The 17,585-nt window shown below is 43.1% G+C and overlaps 1 long non-coding RNA gene across 1 annotated transcript; it reads left to right on the top strand.

Moving 5' to 3' along the window:
- Positions 1–10,431: 10,431 nt before the first annotated feature.
- LOC143670036 (uncharacterized) lies at positions 10,432–17,005 on the top strand. Its single transcript, XR_013169223.1, has 2 exons — positions 10,432–10,896; positions 15,968–17,005. It is a non-coding gene; the product is annotated as an uncharacterized LOC143670036 (long non-coding RNA).
- The last annotated feature ends 580 nt before the right edge of the window (positions 17,006–17,585 follow it).

Below are 17,585 nucleotides of genomic sequence, written 5' to 3'. Positions count from 1 at the left end.
CACCGGTGGCAATTTATGGAAAGAAAAATCTTACTCACTTGGCGCCAAAGGTTTCCCCAAAGGTATAGAGGGGCTGGGTGAGAGACAGCCTGAACAAAACAGTCTGCTCAAGCAGGGGGAGGAAGGGAGAAAATTTGGCTTGGAAGTGGGGAGAGCAAAATAGGAAGAGAAAAACAAACAAAGCTTTAATTAAACACAGTGTATCTAAATCAGAGAGGTATGCTCAGAGAGCAAGGAAGGGTGAAATGGAATTTTTAGAAGAAAACAACTTTCCCTGCCTTCTTAGTCTCATTAACATTGAAATGAACCCCCTGAGGAGAAGCCAGCCTCTGCCTCTGCTTTAGAGGAGAGTGGAACACTCCCTTGGGCCTCAAGTGGGTGAAGGGGGTGGGATGTAGGGGTGCCAAGAGGTGCAGCTTGATCTGCCAAGCCAGGGCACCCCTTCAGAAGCCAACCCTGGAGACCTTCTTCCCCTGCCTTTGCGTCCAGAGGTGAGGGGATTTCATTCCGTTCACAGGTGGCAAAGGGCAAAATCTTGTGGAGGAGACACCAGGAACAGGCCAGGGATCCTGGCTTGATCCCAAGGGCTTTTCCCTACTCATCACGCCTCCTACCTTATGCCTTCTCTCCTCCTATGCAGAGAATCCCAGTAAATCACCGCTGCATGAAAGCCACTGGGATGTCTTGGGACCACCTGAACTGCCATTCTCTGCAGCTCTCCTCTCCCCACTCAGAAACTCTGGTCCTTGTTTGAGATTGAAGATATTCTAGGCCAGACTTCAGGGATTCAGCTTTCAGTCTCACCTGCTGCTAATTTAACTGTGACTTTGCACCTCAGATCTGAGCATTGACTATTTCCCTTATGTCTTTCAACTGGTCCCACCCTGTACCCCTCTCTTAGATCAAGGTCTTTGCCTCTGTCTGTGCCAAAGTCCTAAAAAGTGTCCTGGAACTCTTTCTCTTCTTGATCACTGAAATCCCCTGGAGAGCAGTCCAGTGGCTGAGGGAAATAAATCTTTTGCCACGTTTTCCTAGTATCAGGTATATCTTGATGAAGGAATATCTTGGCCGGCTGGAAAAACTTGTCCCAGCTTCCTCATCCCAGTATTTTCACCCACCTATTTTGAAACTCTTTGCCATCTCTTGCTTTGGTACAATGCCTGACACACAGAGCAGGATTAAAAAGGTGAAAAATGGATTATTGGGTAAGTGAGTCTTATTTGGGAATGAAGAAAGCTTGGATAATCGAGTCAGCCCTGTGTACTTGAATGTCGTCATAGATCTACTGTCTACTGACAATCTCTAATTTTAGCATATGACCCCAAATAATGAAGAATTGACAACTCCCAAATAAATAACCAAATATATTCATAACCATCTAGTAACTAGCCTATCCCAAGCTGATGTTCAAGGAAAACTGGCCTGCTGGTCAAAGTCAAGTTTGGCAGAATCTTAGCTGACTCAATCAGCACCATCTTGGAAAACATATGTCCCCATTATTTACCATACAAAAATTTCCATTAAATAACCTCACTGAGCTGGCAATGCAAATTTCCTAAACATTCCTAAATAAGTGGTCATAAATTTGAACACAAATTGGAGGTCCCTGGGGCAATGAAGAAAGGTCTCATGAAAATCTACAAGATGGGGCAATATGATATGGAGGTTTTTAAAATGAGTCCACAAATACTTCATACCTCCTCCTTAAAGAAGTCATGCTTGAATATCCTGGCCCTTGAGAACGGGCCAGACATAGTGATTCACTTTAATAGATAGGGTGTAGTAGAAGTAATGTTGTGTAACTTCCAGTACTAAGACATACTTAGTAAAATGGCTAAAAAGGGTGGCTCCCTCTTTGTCTTCTTTGATCACTCGTTCTTGGGGGAAGCTGGTTGGCATGTGGTGAAGACACTCAGGCAACCTTAAAAAGAGATTAATGGGGCAAGGAATTGAGGTCATCTGCCAATAACCAGTGAGCAGCTGAGGCCAGGTGAAAAAGCCATTTTAGAATGGAAACTTCCAGCCCCACTCAAACTCTCAGATAACTGCAGCTTCAACAAACAGCTTAACTGCAGTCTCATGAGAGACCTAAGCCAGAACCAAACATCTTTAAGCTCTCCCTGAATTCCTGTTTCATAGACTCTGCAAGGTAATAACTGTTATGTTTGGGGAGGGCGGGGGGAAACAATATATTCTATAGCAATAGATAACTAATACACGAAATGAGATGTCTCAATGTTCCCATTGAGGTTCAAACTGGAGACCAAAAATTGTAGGGGCTTCCTCCTTGCCAAATAGTAGCTTCAGTTCTGCTGTCCCACTGGGAACTACTCTCCTAATGAGAGAAGATGCTTGCCTCTGTAAGTCTTGTTGGGACTGAACTTTCCTAGCCCAAGCATTAAGCCATGGAAACCCTTCCATAGCCCTGTCAATGACTGACTGGTCAACTTCAAGATTTAGAAAGCAAGGGCATGGCTGAGACACCTGTACAGATATCTTTTCATAGCTCCAGATAGGATCTTAAAGAATACTCAGCTTACCAACTTGCTAAAGCATACTGGTGTCATTATGACCCAAAACACCCTCCATTTTTGACAGTTAGGAATAAGACCCATCATCCTAAAGTCATAAAACAGCATATTGCAATGGCATAATTCTGTTTATCTAAATTCTCTGTGTTCCAAACTCCCCTGTGAGATGATGATACCTATTGATGTGAGTATAGATTACTCAGTGCAGCCACTCAAGGAGCTGGTTACTTCTAGAAACTATCAAATGAAAGAAACTCTCCTTCTGTATGCTGAATAACTTGTCTTAATTTGGAGGGAGGTGAGGGAGGGAAATGTAGGAACAATTATTTCCATATATTAGACTCTTTTAATGCAAAGTTCAGCTGTGTTCCTGACTCCTCTCTCTTTGCTTTGTACTCCTTCTATTCCTGAGCATGTGAGAAGTTCTCATTCTGAGGTTCTCCTAATGATAAAGGAAGCAGCTTGTGTAAGTAGGTGCTTTCTCCCCAGTGGGCTGAAGAATGTCCATCCTAGTGAAAATTAACAAGTGAGGCAAAGGATTATAAATCACCCTAGGACCAAACTAGATCCACTTTCCTGCTTTTTATATAGTATCAGCAAGATCAATGACATTCATTCTGCTGCTTGGCAGATATTAAATTCACCTCCTCATGCTTACTTTGTTTGTCCAATGCACATGCCTAAAAATAACAGAGGAAGGGCTTCTTCAGAGCTCCGACAAACTCCAGAGCTTGAAGAAATCCAAGTCTACATCAGAGTCTGTGTACTGTGGTTATGAGTGCTTTGTAAGCTGCCCATCTGCTTTCTTTTTAAGTATTGCCAGCATTGAGCACTTATTGAATGCCATAGATGGGGGATGTATTTGTAGGTGATGATGGAAACAAGAAAGGAATTAACATTTCTTTTTTTTATTATTTTTTTAACATCCTGGGTCAGGCATCACATTTTTTAATAGATAATACTACAATATTCTATATTATTGGTACTATATATATAAATATCCTAATATATTACATGCATAATAATGTATGTCCTTAATATTATAATATCTATTATTTTCTCACTGTATATATGCATATATAGTGTGTATATGTATATATATATATATATACCCATGTGATCTGCAACACTATTTTCATTTCATGATAAAGTACCTTTTTAATGAAAAAAGACAAAGCAAAATTATGTTTCTATGTCAAATACACTAACGGATATTTGGGAATAAGTCCTACTTTAATACTAGCAGATCTTTTTAAATTTATTTCTTTTCTTTTTATGGAATCTTTATTATTAATCATCGATGTTAAAAATGTAATAATAATGTTCTTAATTACCAATTATTAAGTGTTTACCATGTGGTAGGTAATCTTTGAATTATTACACTGCCCATTTTACATATGACGAAGCTGACTTCAAAGAAGTTATATGCCCTAAACTGTGTAGCTAATAAAGTGGTGGAACCAAAATTTGAAGCCTGGTCTGAAGATAAAGCCTGTGGGTTTTCACTACCCTGTGCTGCCTCCCTTGATTGTAGGTAAGAAAGACTGAAGAGACTCCTGTGTGGAGGTGATAAATAAGCAAGTGTTCACGGGACATTAGAGGTATGTGTAGCTTTCAAATAATCAACAGATTTTGGGTACCAACTATACAGATTCTTGGTAGATTGTCCATTAGTGGTTTCTTCTACTTGTCAACTAACCCATAGTCCCATACCAGAAGAAAATTGAAACTTTACTGAGGTGCAAATGAGAATTGTGTATGCCGAGAGGCTGTTACCCAAAGGGAGAAATTCAGCCAGTGCATAAGCTTAGCCGTCTACCGAAACCAAATCTTCATGCTGAGCTCTAAATTCTTAAAGCTCACCACACATACTCTAATTCTTTCAAAATTATTAAAACTATGTTTCTTTGGAAAACATGAATGTTCATTGGGTGAACTAAAAACATGATTAAACTGTAATGTAATTTAAAATTAAACGTTTTTAGGGAAATATTGTCAGGGAAAAAAATTCTACATGAACATGACTTTTTCCATTGGAGCTAATTGGCGAATCTGAAAAAATTCTTGAGGTCTGTATTTCCTAAAGCTGCAGCATCTACTTTACAGTAAACCCATATATTGGCTCTTGTGGAAGCCACTTGGAGGAACACATCATGCTTAAAATCTCTGCTTCTCAAGATACTACACGTGAAGACATGAAAGCAGTGGGAAATCTGGCCCAAGAAAATGTTTGATTAATGAACACAGGGGAGGAAGAGACAACAAGTTCTGGACACTAGGGGGAAAGACCACTCAATATGGGTTGTAGAGGGCCTTGAAAGGATAATGAATAGAACTTGGACATGTATAGAGTGAGAGAGAAGGAAGAGAGAGAGGTGTGCCACATGCCACATGTATTTCTGAAAAGCTCTACACCTCTGTATATGTATCAGCATATCGGAAGCTTTTCAGTGAAACAAAAATCAACTTGAGGGCAAGCACCATATAGAAGCTAGTATCGTGCTGGGCACACAGTTGATATTCAAAAACTTCTGAAAGGTAATATTCCAGCCATGAAACTGTGTTTTGACATTTGTGTAGGAGTTGAGAGTAATTTGTTGATTATCAGAATCATTTTTGAGGTACAGGTTGGTGGGTGAGGTGTCAGTCTTGCTGTCAAAACTGAGATTCAGGGAAGCAGAGTGACTTGTCCATGATGATAAGTCAATGAACAAGGCTGGATTCCCACCTGCAGCTGCCCAGCCCGAGTGCATCTCACAGTCACCTCCCCTTAAGCAAACACTGCCAGAACCTCTTCTATTCAAAACCAAGCACCTGAACAAGTCAAAGCAACTCCAAAGTTGCCTCTCAAAGTTGTCGATCTGGAAGAATTTGGGAGAAAAAAATGATTAGGATAATTAACAAATAACTCTCAACTCCTAGATCCACAGAGCCAGGAACCTCTTTGGCTGAACTCATCCATCACAGTGTTGACCCAAGTCTTCAAGGCTGGAATTCCAGAACAACGGAAGCCCCCAGAGTTCCCACCACAGAGCACCCCTCCCTTCTGCAGGGTGGGAAGCTACACCCGTGGCACCTCTCCAGGCTGTGTGAGGCTCCACTCTCTTGTCAGGATCATCTGAAAGCAGGGAGAGGGTCAGCCCTGAAGAAAGGTGTCAGAAGGTGTCCAAAGGCCTCTAGGTCAGGTCTCAGCAGGTTCCAGAGTCTTCCGTCCAACCTCCACCCTGATAACAGGCTTCACCTGTTCTGCTCCATTGTCAGGGGAGGATGACAGAGTCTCCTCTGTGGCTCTCGTTTTCACCAGCTGAGATGCTATCACAGCAATCTGCTCCCTAATCGCTCTTTAAAAATAAGTTCCACTTTTGACTTGGTGGAGTTTACCGAATGTCTAGTGGAGAAGAAAAACGTAAAGCAGAAGAAAGGAGGCAAAACAAAGCAACATCATCAACCGGCTTTGATCTCAAGACTGTTTCATTACTGCACTCTGGGTTAAAAAGAGAGAGAGAGAGAGAAATATATAAAGCAACACTTCAGGCAGGAAATGTCTATTACTCAGAAATGTAATATAATTATGTGTCTGGATGGCCCGTTTCATCAGACAGCATTTTCTAGGAAGGATGTAGTGGGGTTAGACACATCATCTCCTCTCCTTCCCAGCTCCTTTCCAGCCCCCAAATCCCCCTCCTCCCTCTCAATGTTTTTTTTTTCCCCTCCAGGACACTTCCAATTTCCCAGGTTTCCTGACCACTTACATGTCTTTCCTGAGTGTTTTTATATAGCGTAGGAAATTGGGTAATGAAAGCCGAGTCATACATTTCTGCTTTATGTTTCCAAAGAAGCAAGTGTGACTGTCAGGTTTACAAAAGATTGTTTATGTTCACTGGCGTGAAATGGGGAGCGAGCGTTCGGAGCAGAGAGAGAGAAAGGCTGGCCAGGCCAGGATGACAGCAATGCATTCATCCTCCACGCTACAGCAGACAAAGCACGGTCGCCGCCTGACAGGGACCATAAATCATGAGCAGGAGATGCTGTACCTACAGCTTATACCATTCCAAATGACAAACACACAATAATCCACACAGCACAGCCCTTTCTCTCTCGCTTTTCTTTCCCTGCCCGACGCCTGCCCGCTCCTCTCCCTTGTCTTCCTCTCCTCGTTTCCCTCCATTTCCAGCCTCTCCTCTCCTTTGGCCCTCCCTCAATTTTCTCCTAACACCTCCCTGCTTTTTTTCCTCTTCCCTCCCTTCTCCTGGTTTCCTCTCCTTGTTCTTTCCCCTGCTTCTTATTTCCGTCATTTCTCTACCTCCCAGATGGCATGCTCATTTTAGCTTGGACATTTCTTTTTTCCTTCTCTTCCGTGTTCCTTCCATTTTTCTCTCCCTTCCTCTGTCTCTTGCTGGTCTTCCTTTTTATGTTCAGTCTTCATTTTCTGTTATTTTGCCCTTTCCCTGTTCTTTCTTGCTCCTTCTCTTTTCCACTTCCCTTTTGTCCTTTCCTGTCCTCTCCTTTCTTCTCTCTCTCTCCCCCCACCTTATCTAGCTCACCAATAGCCCCAGTATGCTAAGGAAAAATTTTGCCTCCACCATGGAGATGCCTTCGGCTGGAAACAAAGAGAGAAGACAGAGGGCAAGCTCTCCAGGAATGGAAACTCAGCCCAGAGGCCACATTGGAGTCCTTATGAAAGATAGTGGTGAGGACAGGGTAATTCCAGCCGGAAATCTTGGCAGCTGGACAACTGGGAATCTGGGAAAATTCCTCAGAGGAGTAGGAACCAGTGGGTCTGTGATTCTGAAGACTTACAGGGCACAGTTATCCGTTTATTAGTTTGTTCTTCTACCCAAACCAACGAAAACTCATTCATTCATGCAATACTTTCCTTGACTCAATGCAGAAAGGCATTTTCAGTATTAGAATTTGGTATGAGTGTACATAATGTATATGGGAACCTCAGCAAACCAAGAGAAAGCATTTATGTCAGAGCTCCTACCTAATCTAGCCAGGCTTTTAGCAAAAGTCTGGATTTGGAAGGCTAAATCTAAGAAAATTCTCATAGATCTTGTTTCAACTGTTGATAATTCAACTCTCTCTGGAAGCTGAATTATAAAGAAGCCTAATCAGAAGTCTACCCATCACCACCACCCTCATCGTCTTATGTCTCCTGGGGGATATACAACCTTGCCCTGAGTGATGGGACCTTTGGAAGCTAAGGGCTAGAATGAAGATGTGTCTCTTGGCTCACTTTCTTTCAAGGTTCCCTGGGCTTCTCCTACAAGGGATTCGTTTACAAGGACTACACCTTGACCCACCAATCCAGCCTGGCTAGCAACCCATTTCTTGTTTAACTTCAGCTAAGACACTGGGACCATTACAGATGATCAACAATAAAAACTTAGATTGTACCAGCAGTGGAAAAATGTGGTCTCGTAGTGTCTTGCTTCTCCGAATTATTTTCACTTGTTAATCCAATAACAAGTTTACCTGGCATTGTTAAATGCCAATCTACTGACACTCTAGGGGTATTCTATCTAGATTCAGATTTTCCAGGTCCTTGTGAGTAACAGACTGTTTTCATCCTCTGGAAATGGAATCTTGACCAGGCAACTGGAGCCTCAGACTCCTGAGACCAAAAATAGTGTGGAATGAGCTCACAAGGATGGATTCTGGTGATAGCTGCAGAAGGCCAAGGCTGCCAGAGAGAGGGCTATCCACGCAGCAAGTCAGACTGCTCATTCTATTCCCCTTTTGATGCAGCCTAATGGAAAAAGTCCATTTAGCATTGAGTTAACATGAGAGTTGAGCAGGAGCACTGAGCTGGTTCTTAGCAGAGTCAGTGATAGTGCCTCTCAGGGGTTACATACAGCCTTTCAGGCCCAGAGATCAATGTATATATTCTTCCACCCAAGCTTTCCCCTTTCCCCTTGCAAGTTAGTAGGCTATCTTGGGGGTCGGGGTAGAATATTCCAGGAGGTAGTGGAGTTTAGTCCTTTCTCCAGAAGCAATCCAGTGTCAAAATCCAGCTGAAAGGAGACATACGCATGTTGGGGGTGGGGGGAATAGGGTAACCATGTTTTGTAATAATTAATGAAGCCTAGTAACAGAGCAGTTAGCAAACAGGGGAGAAACAGAGAACACCAGCTCTCTCATGTTTCCTTCCTCTGCTTTAACTTTCTGAGAAAGAGGAAAGGACTATCTGCTTGGACAAGCTTTAAATCCATGCATCCTAATTAACAGAGGATTTAATTCATCAAAGTTACAGCAACTCTATTTATATCATCTCCTTCAACAGGGCTTGGAGTTAGGCTATGGGGTTTATCATTTTTTTCTTACCTTTTTCCTTCCTCCTATTTCTCTCTCTCTCTCTCTCTCTCTCTCTCCCCCCCCCCTCCGTCCCTCCCTCCCTCCCTCCCTCCCTCCCTCTCTCTCTCTCTCTCTCTCTCTCTCTCTCTCTCTCTCTCTCTCTCTCTCTCTCCCTCCCTCCCTCTCTCTCTCTCTCTCTCTCTCTCTCTCTCTCTCTCCCCCTCTCCTCTTTTCTTCTCTCCCTCCTCCTTATTTATCTTCTTTCTCACTCCCCTTCTCCTTCTCCCTCTCCCTCTACCTCTCATTCAGATTTTCTAACAGAACCATGGCAAGATTTAAGGAGGGAGCTAATTCTAAGAAGATATGTATTCAACCACTTCCCCTATTCTTAATAGGCCTCTCAGCCCTCCAATTTGGCGGGGAAAACAGTGCAGGTCTGTTCCAGAGGCAAGGATGACAGCAGGGCTGCCCAGAGGTCTGGGTTGAGGAAAGGAGAGGGCGTCCACACATGCCCTCATGCCAGTCATATAATCAAACAGCCAACAGTTGCCTGGCAGACCCTTACAGAGCCCCTCATTTTACAAACTAAGACTGGGAGAGAGGGAGCGAGGTGTGCAAGGTTACACAGCTAATCAGCAGCAGAGTTGGAACCAGACCTCCCAAGGGCTCTTGACCCCCTTGCAACACAACATCTCCACGTTACAGTCCGACAGCTGCTGAGAAGACGTACTTCATCATAGAGCTCTCCACCACCCTTAGGCTCCTGTCTTCAGACGGAAGCATTTTCTTCTCCAATCATTTTTTATTACCATTAGTTATGTAAATAGTCAGAATTAAAACCAGTTAACATTTACTAAATACTTCATGTCAAGCACCGTGCTAGGTTTTATCTAAGTACATCCACTTGGCATGGTGAGAACTACTTTTTATCCACATTTTAGGATGGCAAAACAGACTCAAAGAGATAAAGAGACTTGCCCAAATGGAAGATGATTAACCACCCAACCCAGGCATTTAGCCACTCATTATTATGCCACTCTTACATTGAAATTATTCCCAAGCGGCATTAAATTAAGCATTTAACCCTTAAGTGTGGATGATTTTAACTGGAACTTTGTCCTTTGAAGAGACAATTCCCCAGCTCAAAGCATTCTGAAGCTGAAAGAGAAAGCAAAGCCTGGCCTTCTTGCAGGTTTGCATAAAGCTTGGGCTCTATGAATTCCAGGGAAAGATGAGCTTTCCTTTTATGGCATCTGCAGCTGGCTGTCAGCAACCCCCACCACGCACAGCACCTTCTGGAACATATCAGCTTCCATCCCTTTACTCACTGGGATAAGAGAGTCTACCCAGACTTGTCCCCTTCTTAAGAGGCCCTTATGCTATAACTGTAATTAATAAGGCCTATTATCATCCAAAACGGGGAAGGAAAAGAGAGAATGAATATCAGATTCCCGTCCCTCCTACTTTGTCCGTGAGTCCCTAACTGTGGAATACTAAGTCCACAGCATAACCCCTTTCCCTGAAATGAGGTGGGGGGTGGGGAGTGGGGAGTGGGGCCCATATGACCAAACGCCCAGAGGCTGCTGGGTGCGCGCGCCGTGCCTCTCTTCTAAGTTGAGTTGCGCCCGCACCCCAACCGTCAACACGGGGATGAAAAGGCTATAAAACCAACACAGCGCCCAAGACTGTATGAAAATATATATCCCGATGTGTCAGGAATACCTGGCGCGCCTTTAACCTCAACTTCAGATGAACCAACACGTCTCGGAGCACATTTATATGCAAAGGCGTATAATACGTCCCCTGTATCTAATTATCTGTCAACCTGAGGCAGTTTGTTTTCCAAATCGGCCTCTCGGCTGTGACTTTACGAGGTCATAAAGAAAACGATGCCACTCTGCCCTGAAACGCAAGGAGAGCCTGGATCAACAAATTATGCTCTTTAATGGTGTCTCTCGGCCTGGAGATTCCGACCCCGCAGAAAGAAAGAAGGCACAGCTCTTGTTCCTTGCTCCCTGTCTGCTGCTGCTGGAAAAATAAAAGAAAAAGGGGCCACATTATGCATGAGGTAAATCTAAGGGACCCAACAGCATTTGGGATGGAGAGATGCCTGAGAGGGGGGACAGGACAAGGCCTATTGGAGATGGTCTCTGCGTGCTCGGCTGAACTCAGCTCTGCAGTTCCTTCCTGTGCTGAGCTGGTGGCCTGAAGGCTGCAGGGACACAGTTGAGCCAGCATTTCTGCAAACTTCAGCACCAGCGCTGGCCTTCTTGCAGTTTTTGCTTCAGAAATCCAGACCTCAAGGACCAATGATACCAGAAGGGAACTTTTAACCCACTCTTTGGGAAACAACTCCTGCCTCCACTAACCCAAATATCAAGATTCTGTATTCCTAAGGAAAGCTGGCTTGGAGATATTTTATTCCGCCCTTGCATCTGGGAGAAGCAGCAGAGAGAATGGCTCTCTCAAATGTCTAAGTAAGAGGGAAAAATTTCCTTCTCCCGAACAGAAAAGGTAGGTGGCAGCCGCCACAGCAGAAGAAGCAGTTTAGTGCTGAATTGCTAGCTGAGGCCACCTCTCTCCTGCCCCCACCACACACGCACACACACACACATGCACACATGCACACACACACACACACACACAAAGGGAAAAGGCGGAGGGATGGCCCCATGCACAGTCTTCAGCTCCTATTAGTGCATCTCTGATCTTCAGCAGATTAATTAGGAAGTTTGTCAGGAACCAGCCATGAACTCCAGCCTCTCCTCTGTGGGAGTGGTAACAGTGCCAGCGAAATCCAAGCTGCAGGAATTCCTCTACCCACGCTGCTTCTATGATTAATGATAGAAAGGGATTTAAAAAAAAAAAAAAGAGGGGTCAACAGCTGAGTGCAAAGCAAGTTGCTAGACGGGGAGTAATTAAGATACTTGGGTAAATATGATTAATAAGCTCAAACTGGCAGGGTGTGCAGTAAACAAGGACTAACCAGATGGTCCCTCTCCTCTGACAAGGCTCAGCACTTGGAAACAAGGTGGGCGGGGGTGGGGGGGTGGGGGGGCGGTGTGGGAGAGACCAAAGGAGGGGAAAAAGCAGGGCTGCTTGAAAAGTATTGCTGAAACTTGATCTTCTTCAGCTGACCCTACCTGGAGGGAAAGGTCAGATCCCTTGGGAGGGATCAGTACTGAAACCTGGCTTTGAGACCCCACCAATCCTCTCATCTCAGACAAATTGCTAGGTGTAAAAGGATTTGAACTCAGACATTAGGGCCACACTTCTAAAGCTGCTGCAACTCTACTCGCTTGCTCACTCACTCACTCACCCAACAAGATGCAGACAAGACATACAGTACCCAGGTTAGTGCCACTTATCAGGCCAGAAAACAAATTCTAACTCTGAAGGGACCTGAGACCAAAAAAAAAAGTTGTCTGCTGCTGTCACAGCTCTCTGGGCCAGGGAATGAGCAGCTCCACTTAGCAGGGGGATGTGTCATGGATTCCCATTTCTCAGCTCATTATCTGTTTAAAAATATGCTTCCTTCACATCTTAAACAGTGGTTTGGAAAGAGCCTCCTTCTCTGTGTGATGTCAGAGACAGTCTCATGCTCACAGAGGAAATTAAAAAAGAACCGTGGCTAGCTGTCCCTGAAGATCCTGATCAACAGAAAATATATGCAGGCCCTAAAAGAGAAGACTCCAAAGAGATGCCCTTAATAGGAGGAAAGTGCCAAGACATCTCCACCACAAGTGTAGGCAACTAGGGAATGGCCAACCTAAAAATAAGATGTTGGCAGGGAGACAAAATAAATACAGGAGTAATCCCTTGCCTAAAGGAACTTGCATTGTGAATTCCTGTATTAGTTTCTTGGAGCTGCTATAACAAGTTATAACAAAGTTGGTGGTGTAAAACAGCAGAAGTTTACTCTCTAAAAGTTCTGGAGGTCAGGAGTCCAAAGTTGATATCAATGAGCCAAAATCAAGGTGTTGACAGGGCCCTGCTTCCTCCAGAAGCTCAAGGGGAGAATCTATTCTTACCTCTTCTGGTTTTGAGTTGCTGCCAGCATTCCTGGGGTGGTGGCCCCATCACTGCAATCTTCAAGGCCAACATCTTCAAATCTGTCTCTGTTCCATCTTCACATCACCATCTCTGTACGTGTAAAACCTCCCTCTGTCTTTCTCATATAAGGACACATATGATTACATTTAGGGCCCACCTAGATAATCCAAAACAATCTCTATCCCAAACTCTTTAACTTTAATCAAATCTGCAAAGACCCTATTTTTTGTTGTTACCATATAAGGTAATATTCATGTATTCCAAGAATGAGGTCCTACATAGATATCTTCTGGGGGCCGTTTTTCAGCCTCCCGCAATTCCCAAAAGGTTTACTTTTTATAATGACTTGTCTGCGTGAAGTTTGCCTAATCACTGCCCACATTTTACACATAAGAAATCCAAGGCACATGAGTGGCAAAGAATACTTCTCCAAAGCAAGTCAAAAGGCTTAGAGGAGGACTCATTTGATACTTAATCTGTTTCTATAAATAAATTCCAATCTTCTGTAGATCACATATCTGTTAAAAACGCATTTTTAAGGGGTGTTATGACAGTGTCGCCGGTTTTTGATTTGTCAAAGTAAGGACATTTTTTTCGAAAAAAAACTACCATAGATTTTCATTTCAATAAGGGGAGATATCTTAATTATAAAGAAATAAGAAGGATGAATCTCTGAACAAAGCACAGTCCTCCAGAAAATACTATTGGCAACCTCACACCCCCGTATGCTCAGTACTGTTCTTTCTTTCATTGTGCCTGAGGCTGTGACAATTTATCAAGTGCCTGCTGTGAAAAACACCCTTCTGTGGAGCTGGGGTCCATTTTCAGACTATGACCTGTATGGACCTCTCCAAGGTGAAAATTTCACAGCTGTTACCACACAGAGACTCAAGAAGAGAGGTCATGACAACACACACACATGCAATGTAACATGAGCTATAATAAGTTTATAGGGAGGATACAAACACAGATCACCTCATTTGTATTCCCCCAGAAGTAAATCCTGAAGCAAAGAGGGGTTCAGTAAGTCCTACTGGGAGGATACCTTCTTATCATCTTTCGGCTACTCAGAGACATTCTCAAGCTCCAGTGACAGGTGGACCCTGACAAGTTCAGGCTAGAAGGTCGACCAGATGATGGAAACTCACTGACAAGGAGCCCAGCATTCCTGATGATCTCTGGCAATTCTTAAGCTTTTCTCTCAATTGCAGGGCTCAACAAACACTCCCCAGAATATTTCTAACGGGGAGGTTGGGATTCATCCTTTGTAAAGATGTACCTAACAAACAAGGACTACAATGCTCTACCTAGCACTTCCCAGTTTCTTTTCCTCTTTCTTTCTGAAAATGAAGTGAAGTAATTATAGATAAAAATGAACAAGACATCATCACAGTACTGTGGTAGAGACTTCTTAATAGAATTTTCACCATCCCATGCATAAGTTGTCCCCCATTCACTGCTTTGCTTAATGCTTCTCCCAAGTAGGGTGTGAAATCCTGCTCCAAAGTCCCAAATTTGACCAGTATATGTAAGAGTTGTTCAACAGGCATCTAATTTATCCCCATAATGACATAAAAGAAATGTCCTCCCTCTTTCCCTAGCACAATAGTGCTTTGCAGGATGTGATTTTATTTCCAATTTCTCCTTTACTTTCCTCCCAATTTCCCATTTATAACAAAAGAATCAGGATGAAGGAGAATAGATCAGATGCTGCACCAAATTGAGACCAGGGCAACTCCACAAAATTTGAAATGCAGCCTCACAGTCTCTTGAAGAGTAACAGAAAGGGCTGCTCCAGTCATCCATCTGCACGAGACTCTGGACAAACCTATCGCCATGTGTGGACGTAGGAGGGACAGAACGCACAGTTGGCAGAGATGCCACAGTCGTCTGGATGATCACTTCATTCTTTGGTGCAAGAAGAGGGCTTGGACCTCATTGGCTCCATGAAACATAAAACATTTAAAAATCAGGAAAATGAGTATATAAGTGTCAATTAAATAAAAATATAAGCACTGAATGGGTACCAGAACTGATTTCCAGGATGCAAAGAGGGACAAGGCACAGTTTCTGTCCTTGTATTAGTCAGGGTTCTCCAGAGAAACTGAACCAACAGGATATGTGCGTGTGTGTGTGTGTGTGTGTGTGTAATGTATGTGTGTGTATATATGTATATATATATATATATATATATATACAAATAGATTATTTGTATATATGAGAGTTTCATTTTGTTTTTTTAATTGGCTCACATGTTGTGAGGACTGGCAAGTCTGAAGTCTTCAGGGAAGACTGGCAGTCTGGAAATACCAATAAGAGTTGATATTGAAGTCTTGAATCCAAAATCTATAGGGGAAGGAAGTAGGCTGGAAACTCAGAGGAGTAGAGGGTGCAATCTTGAAGTAAAATCTCTTCTTCTTCTTCTGGAAACCTCAATTCTTTGCTCTTAAGGCCGTCAACTGATTGGATGAGGCCCTCCTACATTATGGAGGATCATCTCCTTTATTTAAAGCCAACTGATTGTAGATTGTAGATTAATCCCACCTACAATATACCTTTACAGCAAACATTTAGGTTGGTGTTTGACCAAACAAATGGATATCATAACCTAGCCAACTTGACATAATAGTAACCATTGCTTTCCTAAAGGAGGTCACAGAGGTAAAGGAGATGATGACAACACCCATATCAGTGTAACATGGGCTCTAAGAAGTTTACAAAGAGAGTAGAAGCACAGATGACTTAGTTTTTTGCATTCACCCAGAAGCATATCCTGTATCAAAGATTCGAGTACAAATGGATTATCTGAAGGGTGAATGCACTTTACTTCACTTCACAGATATTGTGCTTTTTATAAGTTGAAGGTTTGTGGCAACCCTGCATCAAGTCTACTGAAGTCATTTTTCCAACAACATGTACTCACTTGGTGTCTCTGTGTCACATTTTAATTAAGGTATTAATTTTTTAGAAGTAATGCTATTGCACACTTAATAGCCTACAGAATAGTGTAAATATAACTTTTATATGCACTGGGCAACCAAATAATTTGTGTGACTCACTTTATTGTGATATTTGCTTTATTGCAGTGGTCTGGAACCAAACCAGCAATGTCTCTGAGGTGTGCGTGTATTATCAAGCCAGTTGCTCCTGTGGACAGATAGAGCTTAATTCCACTGTGAAGACCTCTGGTAGAACTCAGTGAAGAACACATTCCTTGGAGATATCTTGCCCAAGGGGTGAGGGAGCCAGTGTATTTATCTTCCAACTCCCACCAGTCATTGATAGAGGGTTGTTCTGGGGATATTATTCCCTGATGCTTTTGATCTCCCTGTGCACGAGCAGACTGGTGGCCAGAGAAAGACCACAGAAAAAAAAGACTGTAGGCACTAGCCATTGGAAGTCAGGCAAGCATTTCCAAAAGTGATAAATGCCAAGGACATATGGATACGGTGCTGAGAGCAGCTGCTACAGACCCACGCATTTGTGCCTAAACTAGAAAATGAAGGCTACAAGTCAAGAAGGCTACAAAGGAGAGTTGACTTTGAATTTGCTCTTGCAAGATGACCATGCAGGAAACTGCTGGGCAGAAATGGGCATAAGGGGTCAAGGAGAGACAGCATTTATTCCAAAGAGAAGGAAAAGTATGAACAAAGAAACAGAGCCTAGAGAGTGTTTTGGCTTCTTCCAGCAACACCGGGTGGTACAGGGTTTCTGGGTGTTGCATGGACAGGACGTCCAGAGAAGCAGCTGGAGAGGCACTTGGAGAGGCAGATTGGGGCCAGATTGGGAAAAACCTTGTGTGTCATGCCAATGCACTTGGCATTTCCCACAGACAAATAGGGAGCCCTTGGTGGCTTTTAAATAAGGAAGTGACATGGACACAGACAAAAGCTTAATGAAATCTCTAGCCTCATGGTAGGCAAAGCATCCCATGACATCTTCTAGAGAACACTTCCAGAGCTGTATATGTTCTCTGCAGTGCCTGGCACACTGAAAAAAAAAAAATTGACATCAACCCAAGGCTTAAGTGCCCTGGGTTAGCACATAGGCTTGGTAGCACTAATGAAACTAACTCCTTGTAAAGCAAACAGCTGAGAGAAGCAATTAAATGAATGAAAGTAAAACTAATTTGTCAAAGTGATGGTGTGTTTCTGTGCACATAGGACCCAACGTTTCTGAGAAACAATATGTTCCTGTTTCAAAGCAGCCTGGAGCTGTCCTTATGGGAGTATCTGCAACCAGGTGTACCTCTTTGGTCTGCAGCCACTGCCACCTGGGAGGATGGAAGAGCTGGCATCAGCATCCACGTTCGTGGATACTGAGCTTCCCAAACCTTTGCAGAGGGATGGTAGAGGTGACGAGGGGCAGTAGCAAAAGGACAAGAGATGCCCTGTCATTGGTTCAAAGAAGACTGTCCTGTACTTTCATACATCATCTTGACCACTTGAGTAAACAAAAGCAAAAAAGAATTGAAGGCTTGTGTATTGTTGAGTTATGACCATTTTCAGTTATGCCAGCTTGGCTTTGGAGATTGGTAATGTTCCATTTAGATTAAGTTCAATTTGCTCCACAAAATTTTAGGAGATACCACCAATTTCATAATAAAAATCAGCAAAGGAAGTTGTTAATGATGAATTTAGAGTCTACAAGCTTCCCTACAAAAGCATTGTGGAAGGCAGACTTTTTTTTTTTTTTTTTTTTTTT

Source organism: Tamandua tetradactyla, chromosome 26 (assembly GCF_023851605.1).
Source record: "Tamandua tetradactyla isolate mTamTet1 chromosome 26, mTamTet1.pri, whole genome shotgun sequence".
NCBI classification, from domain to species: Eukaryota; Metazoa; Chordata; class Mammalia; order Pilosa; family Myrmecophagidae; genus Tamandua; species Tamandua tetradactyla.
Note: the sequence above shows the minus strand (reverse complement) of the source record. Positions and strands in the feature narration are given on the sequence as shown.